This window comes from Carassius gibelio, chromosome B22, assembly GCF_023724105.1.
Source record: "Carassius gibelio isolate Cgi1373 ecotype wild population from Czech Republic chromosome B22, carGib1.2-hapl.c, whole genome shotgun sequence".
NCBI classification, from domain to species: Eukaryota; Metazoa; Chordata; class Actinopteri; order Cypriniformes; family Cyprinidae; genus Carassius; species Carassius gibelio.
The window spans coordinates 2,398,618-2,410,788 of record NC_068417.1 but is presented as its reverse complement, the minus strand read 5'-3'; the positions used below and the strand labels follow the sequence as shown (position 1 = coordinate 2,410,788).

General features: G+C 36.5%; 1 protein-coding gene across 1 annotated transcript in view; it reads left to right on the top strand.

Moving 5' to 3' along the window:
• Positions 1–12,171, top strand: part of LOC127987559 (uncharacterized) — a 1,718,354-nt gene that overhangs the window by 1,317,084 nt on the left and 389,099 nt on the right. The gene's annotated exons all lie outside the window — the stretch shown is intronic.

Here is a 12,171-nt window from a genome sequence, read left to right as displayed (position 1 = left end):
CCGGTGTTTAGGCAAATGAAAAAAGGTATATGGCCAAAAAATGCATGCAAGATATGGGGAAATGTATTAAATACCATTTTCCAAAAGAGGGAATGTTGAGTGTTAAGAAATTAAAAGCTGTGAAGGAATCAGTAGAAGAGGGAAGCGAGAGACAAAAAGGGTGTTGTGCGAGACATATGTGTGAGAAATGTGAACGAACTGTGAATTGTTGGATAGTGGAAGCAGATAGGAGAGAAAGAGTGATGCAGAAAGAATTAGCAAGTAGAAAGGAGGAAAAGAAAGTTGAAGAATACGGTGAGTAGACATTCAAAAGGCCCTTTTTACCGCCGCACGTACCACGCATCAAAAGCACATTTTCGCTAATAGGCGTCAGTTATGCCTCACTGATGTGTTACATTTGACTGCTTCAGTCACGGAAAATGAAAGAAAAACACTATAGTTTAAATATTTAATATATTTAATATTTAATATTCACAGATGGAAGTTTGGTATTTATGAAGTTATGTGCATTTCTTAGAACGAATTCAAGCAGGATAAATGTCAAGCCTGTGCCTGAGCCTGTGCTTATATTTTCTCTAAGTTACATGTTATTATATTAAATATGCGTTATATTATTCAAAAGAAATTGTGGTTTACTTTGCATCGGAGCATTAAAAGTGGTAGCCTATTTTAGGGGGGTAGGCTACATGGATTAATATGCAATGTCAATATTTTCATATATTATGCCTATATTTTAATTTATATTTTAAATATAAATATATTTTTTCCTTTAATAAAAAAACATGCATTTTTGTTATTCGTTACCTGTCCTTTATTTTGACATAACTTATTGGGAAAAAGACATTTGTCTGTAAACTGATTAAGATATTGTTGCATGTTTGTGAAGCACTGTATAATTTATTTCCCATTATTTATGCCTATTTAGCCTAAAACAAGAAACAAATAAAATTAAACCAGCACAATTAAATCTTTGAAACTCTAAAAAATGGACAGATTGATAAACCATCCTCACGATTAAATTATAATCATTATAATCAACAAAATACACAAGATGTAAAAAATAGCTTTAGTAATTGACAACTGAAGTGATTTTAAAGGGAGCCTTCTTTACTTGCTTTTAAAGTTGGGCAATCGCATATGGCCTAAAAAAAAAAAAATCATAAAAAGATTTATGATTTAAACCGATTTTTAAATCAATATTCAAATGACCAAGAAATTTTACAAAACAAGTTTTAACATAGTTCTTTATGATTCATTTAGGAGTCAAATTTATAACTGTAACAAGATGATTTAAAAAACAGTAATGTTATTACCTTAATGCTGGAAAGACCTTTATTTTTATTTATTTATTTATTTCATACTAGCCCATCATGCATCTAACCATGCACTCAGCCTTAAGAGCTGTTCAGATTAAAACTGGCAGCTCAGCAGTGAGTCAGTGTCATGGACGGAGGACCTGTTAATATATTTTCTAGTCTATATTTCCATCTCGTTATGCCACTGGTTTATTAATTTTTTTTTTTTTCTTATAGAACTTATTTGTAAATAGAGCAGTTACTGTCTGTGTCTACACCAGACGCCAGAGTTGTCATCTGTGCCCCACAGCGCTAAAAGTGTGTCTAAACTTGATGACATCACACTATAGTGTCAAATCATCTGAACGCAGTGTCAGAACATTTCATCATAAACAGAACGAGCATCAGTTCACTGATGGGGATCGTGTCCAGTGTATCCATCACTGTGTTCTGCTGAATTTGGTTCGATCGTTCCACTCCAGACCGGTGTAGACCTGGCATGCGTTTTTTTTACAGTCCTGCTTGTTTTAATGTTTTTATTAAATATCTGTACTGACTGCATGGTCATATTATCGAATTATTTACTGCCATGCGACCTACAAAAGTAAAGCTTGGTGAGTCGATGAACGAGCATTGCTGCAGGTTGATTTTTGGCGGATGTGCTGTGCTTGTGTTCGCGCGGTCGTCTTCGTTTCGTCAGGTAAAACATCTCTCTCACTCGCAGCAGAGTCTGTGAGCAGCAACAACTTCCCCTCCGCACGCACTGATACCAGAAACACGCTCCGCCTTTACTCCGTGAATAAAGTATTTCAGTATGTTTGAAATGTTATGTTCATAACATAGCATATAAAATAATAATCATTTTTAAAAAAGTAACAGGAGAGTTTCAAAGTGGCTTAAGCTATTTTGTGTAAACTTTTTTCCCTATATCACATGCCAAACTAATAACATTGTAAGCATTACATCTTTCATTGCTGCTTTCTGCTGTGAAAATTTTGTTTGTGATGAAAATAACATCTTTGTCAGTTATTTTATCTAAACAGATCGATTTACTTCTTCAAGATTTCAAAATCAGATAGCATGCTGATAATGTAGTAGCACTGTAAGATTACATTTGTTTGAACGCATTATTGCAAAAGCGATTGCGTGTGAATGTTTAAATTATGCTTTAACCCGAAAATAATCAGTAAAAGGGAAGTCGTGGCCTAATGGTTAGAGGGTTGGACTCCCAATCGAAGGGTTGTGAGTTCTAGTCTCGGACCGGCAGGAATTGTGGGTGGGGGGAGTGCATGTACAGTTCTCTCTCCACCTTCAATACCACGACTGAGGTGCCCTTGAGCAAGGCATCGAACCCCAACTGAATGTCACATCACTAAAAGAAACAGACAAACTCTTAACATCTCGCTCGACTCTTGCAGTCATTGTAACCTTCTGATCAAGCTATAGTTAAATATGTTTAACATGAGTTCTTGCTGAAAATGCAGTTATATTACGGCTGTTGGCATGAATTGTACTCGTGATGGAGCACGATCAAACAGCTGAAACAAATAATACTTAATTTTTGGTCACACATAAGGCATAATTCAAAAATGCAAAGTGTTGGTAGTTTGAAAAATCAAGAATAATAACAGAGTTAATACTAATTATTGCTAAATGCTGAACCGTTCTCATTTCGCTCTGCATATGGAACCTGAAGATTTTTTTTTAAAACAAGAATGAACCGAAATGAAAATGAAATGAAAACATTTAGCTTTATATAAAGCCTACATATAAAGCCTACATATAAAGCATATATATATATATATATATATATATATATATATATATATATATATATATATATATATACATATTGTCATGGTTCTGCCTTCAAGTCCTGACTTTTCTCTAGTCTTGAGGTAGGATCATGACAGACCCTTGCTTGTGTTGTCTCGTTCCCTTGCCCCGCCCCCCTTGTTATCTTAGTCTTGTCGTGATTGCCTTATCTGTGCCACCTGTTGTTTCTTAATTAGTTCCCCTATTTAGATCCCCTAGTGTGCTCTGTCTTTTGTTGGTTCATTGTCTCCTTATATGTGTTTCTACTTGTCAGCCTCGTGAGAGAGTGTATCCTTGTCACCCCTTTGAGAAGTCTTTGTATATCCGTGAGTGTTTATTTGTAGTTAGTGTTCTAGTGTTTTGAGTCTTTGTTTATCCTGTTAACTCAGTCCTGTTCAGTTATTTTGTATCTACCCTAGTCAGTGTTTTCCCCCTCGTGGGTTTTGTTTTCCCCTTTTGTGTTAATAAACCCTCTGTGTAACCTGATTCCTGTCTGCACTTGAGTTCCTCCTTTGCCAAACCCTGATATATATATATATATATATATATATGGCTTTTTATTTACCGTTTAATAACAATAGCATGCATATGATACTTTACGTAATATAAATGTTTCCGGCTTTGCTACCGTTCGGACGTTCTAGCTTACTGCTCTGCGCTTTGCTTCTAATTTCTGTACTTTTCTCTGATTTTTCTAAGATTTTTACTTCAGCAGATCAGCACAGTGCTCAAACAACAGATTTTTGGCACAAACGCTAAAACTAAAAACACTGGGACTGGAATAATACTACAAAAAGAAGACTTTGTCTCCCACTGCGAAAAGCTTACATTCCGGAGACGGGAAAACAACTGCCTGTAATGTTCTGAGTTTTGTGTTCCAGCAAACTTTTAGTATCTTTTATTTTGAAAGAGATTTAATTTAAAAGGAATTTAATTATTTTTGTATTTCATGTATTTTACATGAATCTAATTTTCATTATTTTTTTTTATATGGCACAGAGAAAAATGTACTTTGCAGAAAGTAAACAGTTTAAGTTTGAGTGACGTCACTTAGTGGCGCTGTCACGTCTGACTCTCTCAGTTCTACATGTGACTGAAGAGAGTAAGCTGTGTTTCTTTGGCTCTCTGCATGTCGATTTATAAAAACGATAAAATGGTTAAAAATATGAGTAAATATAAGTGTAAAAAGTGTTAAAAAGATGAATTGAGTGAAGATGTTTGACTTTCTATGAAAAGTGAGATACATTTATCAAGTTTAAGAAACAAACGGTTTTAATGTGTTTGTTTAGTGTTGCCGTCCGCGTGCTAATTTAAAGTGCGGTTTTTTTTTCTTTTTAATATAATTTTAAAATACAAAATTTTGGTGAATCGAGTCTGTATAAATGTTATGTTGCCTATTTGATTTTAGTTTAATGTGTGATTTTTATTTAAGTCATAAAATGTGTATATATTTAACCAAATGAGACCCTGAATTTGCAGTCATTGTGTTAATGGAGGACAGGGATTAATCTATTTGTCTCACATCACTCAGAGAGAACTGTTGGTGAGAGGATGTGTGTTTGATGATCCTGTGTCTTTTATTATTAAACTGCAGGTATGTTAACTACAAATCACTATACGATCACATAACTGGTTAAATATTGTCTTTTATTGAGTTATAATGAAGATGTCTCATGTTAAGTGTAGTGTTAATTTAAATGAGTGTGTATATGTTAAATTCATTTTATTTTGTTGTATAATTTGAGTTTATGTATATTTGTGTAAGAGATTAATAACTTATGTTATTCATAACTTGCAGTTCTACATGTGACTGAAGAGAAGAGAACTGTTGGTGAGAGGATGTGTGTTTGATGATCCTGTGTCTTTTATTATTAAAATGCAGAACCTGATTCACCAAAGTGCTAGGAGTTGGTGTGTCATTTGTGGTGCTGAAGGAAATCCGCTACATGCCTACCAAACAGAAGAGAGAGAAAATGCCTCCTGTTGGATCTACTTGTTGCATGAACTGCTGCGAACTTCTACAAAGGATTGTGATTCTTGAAACAAAGTTACTTTTTGGACTTTCTGACTCCCTCTGCCAATGCATTGATGAAATTAATAGTTGGATGTGCCAGAGCCTTCTTCAGTTAAACAAGGAAAAAACTGAAGTCATTGCATTTGGAAACAAAGATGAAGTTTTCAAGATGCATACCTTGACTCTAGGGGTCAAACAACTAAAAATCAAGTCAGGAATCTTGGTGTGATTCTGGAGACAGACCTTAGTTTCAGTAGTCATGTCAAAGCAGTAACTAAATCAGCATACTATAATCTAAAAAACATTGCAAGAATTAGATGTTTTGTTTCCAGCCGAGACTTGGAGAAACTTGTTCATGCCTTTATCACCAGCAGGGTGGACTATTGTAGTGGGCTCCTCACTGGCCTTCCCAGAAAGACCATTAGACAGCTGCAGCTCATCCAGAACCAGAAGATCTGAGCATATCACACCAGTCCTCAGGTCCTTACACTGGCTTCCAGTTACATTTAGGATTGATTTTAAAGTACTTTTACTCGTATATAAGTCACTCAATGACCTAGGACCTAAATATATTGCAGATATGTTCACTGAATATAAACCTAACAGACCACTCAGATCACTAGGATCAAGTCAGTTAGAAATACCAAGGGTTCACACAAAACAAGGGGAGTCCGCCTTTAGTTACTATGCTGCCCGCAGTTGGAATCAGCTTCCAGAAGAGATCAGATGTGCTAAAACACTAGTAACATTTAAATCTAGACTCAAAACACATCTGTTTAGCTGTGCATTTATTGAATGAGCACTGTGCAATGTCCGAACTGATTGCACTATATTTTCATTGTTTTATTATTATTAATATTTTTTTTTATGTAAAATCATTTTCTAACTGTTTTTAAATGTTTTAATCATTTTAAAAGTTTTTAAATTGCTTGTTTTATTTTTGTTATTATTTTTCTTCATGATTATTTTACTTTCTTTTATGTAAAGCACTTTGAATTACCATTGTGTACGAAATGTGCTATATAAATAAACTTGCCTTGCCTTGCCTACTTTGTGTGAAGGTCTTCTTTTACTTATTGATGAGTAGACTGTAGCCTAAGACTATCCTACATTTTGAAGTTAACTCATTGTACATTTTTTAATGTTTTTTTTTTTTTTTTTTGTTACAGTGTTATATCATAATGTTATTGTTGTTTTACTAACTCATTTTATCTCATTTTACAATTACATTCATTTCGCAATCCGTCCCTTTGCGACACCTGGCGGTAGTTTCGCGAATGATTTTAACACGCGACTGAATTACAGTTAATGCCCAATTAGCATGTCTACCTACTGTATGGCAGCAATACGAGAAACTCGTGACAATCTGATATCTCGTGTTCCTTAGGGTCTCGTTAACTGTTTGTGTCATCGATTAGTGTGGCGTTCAGTTTCGGCTTGTTCCTCTACACTTGGTATAAACTGTTGAGATTCAGAAGATTCATGGGACTCACCGACTGTTTGCTGAGGGGGTCCATGACGATGGTCTGCTGAGTGTTCTGTCTGTTTTGGAAGTCCAGAAAGTAACTTTGTTTCAAGAATCACAATCCTTTGTAGAAGTTCGCAGCAGTTCATGCAACAAGTAGATCCAACAGGAGGCATTTTCTCTCTCTTCTGTTTTAATGTAGGCAGTTGTTATCCCGTCTCAGGAATGTAAGCTGTTAGGCAAAGTCTTCTTTCTGTAGTTTTATTCCCGTCTCAAAGAGTTTTTAGTTTTAGTGTTTGTGCCAAAAATCTGTTGTTTGATCACTGTGCTGATCTCTTGAAGTAAAAGTCAGAGAAAAGTACAGAAATAAGAAGCAAAGCGCAGAGCAGTAAGCTAGTACGTCCGAACTGTAGCGAAGCCAGAAGCAATGAATCAGGAGCTTGAAGGTAGCTGTTTAGTTCAGCTTCAATAGCCTGCTATTCTGTGAGATCAGATGTTGCAGCAGACTTAGTGTAGGACTTCTTGAGAAATCTGCCCAGTGTCTTCTGCAATTTGGCTGGAGTAGCAGCACCCCTGTCACCTTTGCCTCCTCCCAGCACTCTAGCTCTAGGTCTCGTGCTGTCATGGCATGGCAGGACCCACACCCAGTGGGTGAATCTGTGATCAACTTGAGATTTTGTTCTCGTTTCTTTTTCAATGAGAAGTAAAAGGCACTGACTGTAAAAAAGGCCCCCTCGTGGCCGCTAAGCATCAGACACTTTACTGGGACTCTCTCTCTCCTACGGGAAGATTACTTGCTTCACCTGGACTCTTAGCCAATCACAAGTTGACTCAGGATCGCTGCACGCTGGTAGCATTCTGTCCGAGACTTTTGCCACTAGTGTACGCTAACTGCACGGACTTAAAACCCGTTTTACAACTGCTTTATCCTGTGTGTGTCTTTACAAGTAAGAATCTGTAATTTGTTGTTCCTTTACTGTCATTGCTGAGGCTAGATTGGTAGTGTTTTGTCTTTTTAATGTTGCTAATTTAAGCTCAGGTTTTTTCTGCCCGATTAGGCTTCGTGTTGTGATGTTTCTTCCTATGTATCAATGTATAATTCTCCACTCGGGCATTATTCTTTGGTTACACATTGTATAATACCAGTTATGTACCCTCTGCGCATAGTTTGTAAGCTTTTGCAGCGATATTCGCCTTTAACCCAGTTAATTGGTTATAGAGCACGCACTGTCCGCAATGTACACTGGTCATCACGTGACACCTCTCAGAGCGGCCTGTTGTAGTTGTTTATGTGACCAGCAGAGGGAGGCTTTGTATAGCGAATGGTTTATGCTTTCTCATTGTTAAAGTTGTAGCAGCTTAGAACCATTGCACAGCCTTTTTCACTCTTTTAATGCCAGTTTCGGCCATGTTAAAATAATATTATTGTATTTTATTTCTGCTGTATTGTAGAATAGGATACAGTTAATACAAATAATGGTTTGTTTGCATGATAATCATTCATTTTCATTCAACTAATTATGTTTGTTTTCACTTCTTTATTGTTTCAGAACCACACACATCAATGTACAGTTCAATCATGCAGTTGTAAACCCAATAAATACTTCCAATGAAGAAATCTTGTGTGATTCTGACCGATCACCCGCTGTGAGCTCTAGCTAACGATCCACAAACTATCAAAATTCAAAGAAGCCATTCCTCTTCTATACACTGACCACATTTTTTGCACACACCCATGGCTCTTTGGATTCTCTGGTTTCTCATATTCCCCTCTGCTGATGAAGAAATCAATATAGGCACATGTTTAAAATCTTTAAAAGGCAAAGATGATTACAAAAATTACTTGTTTGTGGTGATAAAAATTGTTTTATGATGATAAATTACAATGTTATGAGATTTTCAATAAACGAGAAACTACATTTAAACCACACATACTAGGGCTGTCTTTTTATCCTACAAATCTGAGTTAAATAAAGGCTAGTTCACACTGCCCCAATAAACTGATATAATGACTTAAAGGGTTAGTTCACCCAAAAATCTAAATTATGTCATTAATAACTCCTGTGAGACCTCCATTCATTTTTGGAACACAGTTAAAGATATTTTAGATTTAGTGCGAGAGCTCTCAGTCCCTCCATTGAAGCTGTGTGTACGGTCTACTGTCCATGTCCAGAAAGATAAGAAAAACATCATCAGAGTAGTCCATGTGACATCAGAGGCTCAGTTAGAATATTTTGAAGCATCGAAAATACATTTTGGTCTAAAAATAGCAAAAACTACGACTTTATTCAGCATCGTCTTCTCTTCTGTGTCTGTTGTGAGAGAGTTCAAAACAAAGCAGTTTGTGATATCCGGTTCACAAACGAATCATTCGATGTAACCGGATCTTCTTGAACCAGTTCACCTAATCAAACTGAATCGTTTTAAACGGTTCGCATCTCCAATACGCATTAGTCCACAAATGACTTAAACTGTTAACTTTTTTTATGTGGCTGACACTCCCTGAAAAGCAGAGACATATAAGGGAGTGGGGGAACGAGCAACAGGTGGGGAAGAATCAGCTCGTGATCTGCACAACCCTGCCACAATCAGCGCTGATTGCCCAGACCACGAGCTACTGAACAGACAGGACAACACAGACCGCAGGGGAAGCTGAGACGGCACCCTGCACCGTGACAGTACCCCCCACCTCAGGGATGCCTCCTGGCGTCCCCGGAGGACTCGCCATGATGCTGATGAAATTGATCAATGAGAGCGCGATCCAGAATGTCGTGAGCCAGAATCCAGCATCTCTCCTCCGGACCATAACCCTCCCAGTCTACCAGATATTGATGACCTCTACCCCTACGCCGCACATCAATGAGCCGCCGTACAGTATAGGCAGGCGACCCCTCGATGAGCCTAGGAGGCGGCGGGGCAGAGGTCAGGGGCTGAAGGGGCTGAAGGGGGGAGTGAAAGGTGGGTTTAATCTTAGAAACGTGGAAAACCGGGTGGATCCTTCTAAACTGAGGGGGCAATTTGAGCTGGACCGTCACTGTACTAAGCCCCCACTTTACATGTGTGGTCAGAGAGTCTGGTTGTCTACTAAGGACATTAACTTCAGACTGCCCTCACGTAAACTGGGACCCAAATTTCTTAGACCATTTATCATCGCCAAAGTGCTTTTTATCAGTTTAATCTGCCCTTGCTGAATACAAGTAATATCTTAAAGAAAGAAAAAAAACTTTCTGACCCCAAACTATTGAACACTAGAATATATTGAATAGATTTATAGAACAGAATAATGACCAATTACAACTTCATCAGAACATTAAGTAGATATTATAGATAATTATAGATAAATCAATCCCCTAAGGGGCACCAGTAGAGCTCTGCTGATCTCTGATCTCTTATGTTACAGTGCAACTTTAATAGAAGTCTCCATTTTAGATGCTGTAGCATGGCTGCTCTTCATTCCAGCATCTACCTGAGAAAGAAAACAACAATTAAAATGTAAATATGTGTGTATATATATATATATATATATATATAAACCTAAACAAAGTCAAAGTTTCCTCCTCAGGAAGTCTCCCAGGGCACTTATTTATTTATTTTTTGTGGAACTTTTTTTAAAGTTAATAATAAATAAATATATGCTGTACTGAAAGCAGAGATACACAGAGAGTGACAGAGTGTGAATAACTAAATGAGACAATGAGATAGCAGTGATTGAGAGTGAGATTAAGGGAAAACTGAATGAAAGACTAAAATAATTAATGTACAACATTGTCAAATTTCAGTTCTGAAGACGTTGACTCACATACAGATCCATATCCAATATGCATGTGTTGTGTTAATTTTTTTTTTCCCATTTCAACAACAGAAGGCATTACTGAGTACATAATTAAAAATTGTTTTAACACAAGGTTAAATTATATTCTGGCAAAACACTGCGATATTACTGGGGTGACCCTGAATAGTCGACGATTCAATGATTCAATAGGAGGAGCCCGATTTGACCACCAATCTCACAGTTGAATATTCACGGCTGTATGATCATGCCATTTTGGCTATAAATGCTCAAATATATACAGTATATATATATATATATATATATATATATATATATATATAAATTTTTTACATAATATATGTGTGTGCTGTGTATATTTATTATGTATATATGTTTATCAATTTGCACTGGCTACAAATAGCTGCTCACATAAAATTCAAGGCATTGATGTTTGCATACAAAACTAACACTGGCTCTACACCCCTTTACCTAAATTACTTCAGACTTATGTGCCTCTAGAAGCTTGCGTGAACGAATATGTTATGTTTATATATTAAATATATTTATAAATATAAGAATATAAATATAAAAACATATATACACATGTAAATATATAGGCCTACAGTAAAAAATATATAAATATATACTGTATGTGTGTGCATTTATATATTGTGCATATTTAAAAAACACACTACACATACATATATTATGTCAACAAAAACCTATATAATTTTTTTTAAATATACAATTAATGGCTATTAGTGCTGTCAAACAATTAATTGCTATTAATCGCATCCAAACTAAATGTTCATAAATTTACTATGTATATAAATACAAACATTTATTTATATTTAATATATTTAATATAAAAACATAATTTTTTTTCTTAAATACATGCATGTGTGTATATTTATATATATATATATATATATATATATATATACCAATCAATCAATCACCTTTATTTATATAGTGCTTTAAACAAAATACATTGCGTCAAAGCTCTGAACAACTTTCATTAGGAAAACAGTGTCTCAATAATGCAAAATGATAGTTAAAGGCAGTTCATCATTGAATTCAGTGATGTCATCTCTGTTCAGTTGAAATAGTGTCTGTGCATTTATTTGCAATCAAGTCAATGATATCGCTGTAGACATAATACTTTTGCACTTAACACACACATACAGTATATTATAAAAAAAAAAAAAAAAAACCCAGGGTGCCCACAGAAAATCCCCATAGGGCCCCAAATGACCAAACTGCTATGGCCCACAGCAGTTTTGCCCACGGGGGCCCCATGCGGGTTTCGTGTGGGCAAGTCCACTGTGGGCTTGCCCACCGAAAACCATCATGGGGGCCCAAAAGGGCAAACCCACAGTGGACCCGCATGGGCTAACCCACAGACGGCCCCAAGTGAGCAAAACTGCTGTGGGCCCCGCATGGGCTAACCCACATGGGGCCCACGTGGGTTTAGTGTGGGTTTGCTCTGCCCACACTGTCCCACAGAAATACCACAGTGGGCCCGCGCGGGCATGTTTGCGCTGCTAGCCTTGCTTGTTGACGGAGTAGCATTGACCCGCCTTTTCATTCTCTCTGTGTGGTCGTTTGGTGATACATCTTTAGGTGATGGAATAGGCTGGTTGTGTTGCCAATCTTGGTTTTATAAACATATATTTTACAGATCGTTTTATCTGCGCCTCGTCACTTTTCAGATAACACAATTTCATCATCTTTGGATAATAACTCGGGGTTAGTTTCATTTTCGTCGCTGCTTCAACTCATTTTTTTTTTCTTGTCATTGTGTTAAGTT